Here is a 4,823-nt window from a genome sequence, read left to right on the forward strand (position 1 = left end):
CAAATCCTAGATGCTAAATCTCTATGACTTGCTGTATGACCTTTATCTTTAGTGGAAACCACTTTACTCTTTTCTACAGCAACTGTACCATTTTATATTCTTCCTAACAGTGAACAAGAGTTCCAATTTCTCCACATCCTCATTGGCACTTGTTACTTTTGTTTTTTCAATAGTAGACAATCACATGGGTATAGGGTGATATCTCATTGTGGTTTTGATTTATATTTCCATAATGATTAGTGATGGTGAGTGTCTTTTCACGTGCTTGTTGATCATTTGTATATCATTTTGGAGAAATGTCTAAGTCTTTTGCCCATTATGTAATCAGATTATTGTTCTTTTGTTGTTGAATTACAGGACTTCTTTACAGATTTGAGATGTTAATTCTTAATCAGATATACAATTTATAAATATTTTTTTCTATTCAGCAGGTTGCTTTACACTCTGTTGAATGTGCCTTTTGATGCACAGAACTAGTTAGTTTTTTTAAAGTACAATTTATTTAGGTTTTTCTTTTGTTGTCTCTGCTTTTGTTGTCATGTCTAAAATTTTATTACTAAATCCAATGTCATGAAGATTTTACGCTATGTTTTCTTCTAAGAGCTTAATAGTTTTAGCTTTTATGTTTATGTCTTTGAACCATTTTGATTAATTTTTAAACATGGTATAAGGTAAGGGTCCCACTTCATTCTTTTCATGTGTATATCCAGCTTTTCCAACACCATTTATTGAAAAGTGGAAAGCATTTTAAATTACATGTTTTTCAGCCTCAGCTTAATCCTGTGGTTGACATTTGCTATCCTGGCCACGTCTCCTTGTCTCTGCCTCTGGTACCACAGCAGGGCTCTCTCACTCTCAACAGCTGTGACCCTCTGTGAGGGCTGCTCTGTCTCGGGACCATGCTCAGCTCACACTCAGAGGCTAGAGATACAGATGAATAAACATCCCAGATCCATTACTTATCCAATGATGGGTGGGAGTTGGTGTGACACTCCCCAGCTTCCTCCCTCAGAAAGGGACAACTTTGAAGCATGTTCTCTACCATCTCTCAGAATTCCTTAGCACCCTGGTCAGCAAACTGCAGCTCACAAGCCACATGCAGCTCTTTGGCATCCTTGAGTGTGGCTCTTCCACAAAATACCACGTTTGGGCGCTACCTTGATAAGGAATGTACCTACCTATATAGTTTAAGTTTTAAAATTTTGGCTCTCAAAAGAAATTTCAATCATTGTACTGTTGATATTTGGCTCTGTTGACTAATGAGTTTGCTGACCACTGTTTGCAGAATTGAGTCTCAGTGGACTGAGCAGTAGTCTGCTCAATAATGCCCCTTTTACTGGTTTGTTTCCTTTCCTGTCCCATTACCTCACTCCTGTCACGGTACTTCCTGATTCACTTCCCAGTAATCCATTTACACTCAGATCCTTATCATCATGGCAGCTGCTTCTGAGGGAGCCCAACCAAGTGATTCCCACTGAACCAGAATCTCTGGCAGAGGGTATGGCATTGCATAAAGACTGGCATTTAGGACCCATTGTTTGCTGGACGAAACATGGCACAGTGTCTGGACATACCTGGGTTCAAGTTCTAGCAGAGGCATATGCTAGTGTCTTGGTCTGAAGCAAATCACATAATTTCTTAAAGGCACAGTTAAATAGGAACACTAAACTCCTGAAAATTTTTTTGGCATTTTAGAAAATATACAGAGAATTCTAGTATATAGTATTTTTTCCACAAATGCTAGTCATTGAATTATCATGAATTCCCATCATAAAACACACTACTCTTTAGGGAAATGTGACACTAACAGGTTACCACAGAGCCCGCCAGCAGTTCTAAAATTCTGCAACAAAGAGAAATGACTGGCTCTGCACAACAGACTTGATTTTCTGTAAAATGAAAGCTAGCAGTCTGTCCTCAAAAGGAACTGGAAAATGTCCAGTGATAAAAATGTATGTCCATCTCTCCAAGACAGCTTGCTTCCTCCATCCCCCACCATCCTTCTCTCCCCTATGAAACAGTCCCCCCCCCCTTCTCATAACTGAGGGAGATAGCTCGATTTTTAAGTTTTTTTTCCCCCCACACTTATGTGAAGTAGCTGCTTCCCAAGCAGCAGTGCTTTAAGCTCTTTTTGTTCGGAAGGTCACTTTTACTCTTCCTCTTTTTAACAAATGCTGAGTTCCTGCTTGGCAGCACAAAGGCTGGTGGGAAATGAGTTGTTCGTTGCCACCTCCTCCCAGGGCATGGCTCTGCAGGCAGCAGGAGAAGGGGAGCACTAGCTCCGGAGAGAAAGTCCCGCCCTGGGAAGATGGAGATGATGACTCCAGTGTCCTGCAAAGACGGGGCAGTACCTGCCTGACAAGTTGTACTACAATATCATGCTACCATGTGGCCCCTTGGCCTATTCCAGGAAAACTTGTCCAGATTAATGAAGTCACCACTTTACTTGGGGACATTGGTTTGCAAAGTGCTCAGCACGACAGGCTGAGGGCTTAGTCCAGCACTTGAGAGGACATGTAGAAAAATAATACATGACTTTTAAAAAGTCATGAGAAACTTTGAATCCGGAGTTGAATTTACAGAAGATTTGCAGAAAATGAGTGATGCTACAGGTTGATATTGTTGACATAACAGAAGAAATTAAAAATGACTTCAAATTCAAAGGAAAACACTGAATTGCTTCTAAACCTCAGTCCAGATAAAAAATGTCAGCTTTTGTGAAGCAGATTTTGCAAATGATGTAAACTCTAAGGGTTTGCTTTGACAAGGAACCATGGATTCAACTTGAAGAGCAAGTGTTGCCGAGTGAACTTGAGAAGAAGCAGAGACTATGATCGCTGATGGAGAAGATGCAATGTCTCTAAAGAGAGACACAGAGATCAGTGCAGAAATGTGACGGTGACACATCCAGTAATGGTGTCCCTGACTCCCCACAGCTGTGACAGGGATGTCACAAACTCAGGGCTCCTCAGAGGCCACTTGTACAGTCAGTGACACTGCTCAGTGAATGGCTCACGTTCTTGTCACAGTGATAAAGGTGATGGTGATGAAGATGAAAATATCCATGATGCTAAGGGTTGGCGATAGTTCTATACCAACAATATAGGTTTTTTGTACTGTAGAAACAAAGAAGGTATGAATAAATACTGGGGGGAAATATTACTTTAAAATTCAGTAAAAAGAAGGAAGAAGCCAACAGAAGTGAAAAAAGAGCTGTGGCAGCAGCCACCCAGCTGGGTGCCTGGACCAGGACTCCCGCGGACACCGTCCTCTCGCTGGTGTGCTGAACACAGACCGTGTCCCTCAGAAGTCCACTCCAAAGTCCAGCAACTGGACAGTGTCTGCAGTGGCTTCCATGATCCACGTGACCTTCTGAGGAGCATCGTGTAAAGAGGTCACTTGTAGTGACACTATCATGAGCATAAGGGGAACAACAAGAAAATCATCGAAAGGAACTTTCACCCGTATCAAGAACACCTGAGGCTTTTCTGGAGCTGTAATAGAAAAAGAATGCTTATCATCCTCCTTAACCCCACACCCAGCCATGGCCCATCCTGTGCTGCCCACCACCCCAAAAGGAAGTGTCAGAGAGATTATAAACAGGGGTCAAAGTTCAGAGCTGCCAGAGTGCAGCAGAAAAATAAGGCCCTGTCTAGGAAATGAAGTTTACATCCTAAAACCTCATTTTGCGTTTGTTTAGAATCATATCACACATGTGTTCCATGTAGTGTGAAATACCGGTCCTGAGTTAACCAGGCAGCAGGTTGGCTTGTTCTTATCAGTGGTAGCCAAAAGGCAAAGTAAACATTTGAGCACTTCACTATTCAGCTTGCTGTGTTAGTTCTCTGAATACTGTCGGCACTCTTGTCTAAGTTTGCCTTATGAGGGAGTGCAGCTTTTTGAATTATTCTTCAAAGAATACAGCTCATGTGCATTGTTTTGTCTTTCAAACTAAATACAGGCTGTTTTGTACCAGCTGTGATGTTATGCATACCTGATGGATCATTTTAAAGAAACTTAAAATTTCAAATGGATTCAATAATTATATTACTTGCTTTAGCATTTTAAAGGCACTTTAGAAAAATCTACTTCTTGTAGGTTTTGCAGCTAGGTGGCTATTTAAACACTCTCTCCTTTTGGACTGTCTTTCTATGTATAGTCTCTATGGCAAAGGCCTGACCTGTAGTGGCACAGTGGATAAAGCATTGACCTGGAACGCTGAGGTTGCTTGTTCTACCATTTGCAAAATTTGCAAGTATTTATGACAGACATCCTTTTTATTTGCTTCAAGAGTGTGCATAGATGTAGACAGAGAAACCAGTTAGTTTAGGAGACTAGGAGGGCATTTGAGAAGCTCTGATTGAGGAAGTATTTGGGAGAAAATACTTCAAAACCCTGGGGTTGCCTGGTCAAGGCACTTATGGAAGTTAATGCTTTCTGCTCCTCCCCTCTGCTCTCTCTCTTTCTCTTGTGCTCTCTCTTCTCTCTAAAATGAATAAATAAAAAAATCTTTAAAAAAATCTCTATGGCAGAAAGCTATATGTAGCTTATGGGGAAGTTTCTATGATTGCAATAAAGAGATTTTTATAAAACATTTTTTTCAAATAAAATCTTTTATGAAACTTGGGGAAAAATACAACTTTCTCCAAATACTTCCTCAATCAGAGCCTCTCAAATGCCTTTCTGGTCTCCTAAACTAACTGGTTTCTCTGTCTACATCTATGCACACTCTTGAAGCAAACAAAAAGGATGTCTGTCATAAATACTTGCAAATTTTGCAAATGGTAGAACAAGCATCAAGCTGTTAGGAAATTTACCAATCA

General features: G+C 40.7%; 1 pseudogene; it reads left to right on the forward strand.

The window, feature by feature from the left end:
• The first annotated feature begins 2,211 nt into the window (after positions 1-2,211).
• Positions 2,212-3,663, forward strand: LOC136309417 (unconventional prefoldin RPB5 interactor pseudogene; annotated as a pseudogene).
• Positions 3,664-4,823: the final 1,160 nt, after the last annotated feature.

The sequence above is a fragment of the Saccopteryx bilineata genome, chromosome 6 (genome assembly GCF_036850765.1).
Source record: "Saccopteryx bilineata isolate mSacBil1 chromosome 6, mSacBil1_pri_phased_curated, whole genome shotgun sequence".
Classification (NCBI taxonomy): domain Eukaryota; kingdom Metazoa; phylum Chordata; class Mammalia; order Chiroptera; family Emballonuridae; genus Saccopteryx; species Saccopteryx bilineata.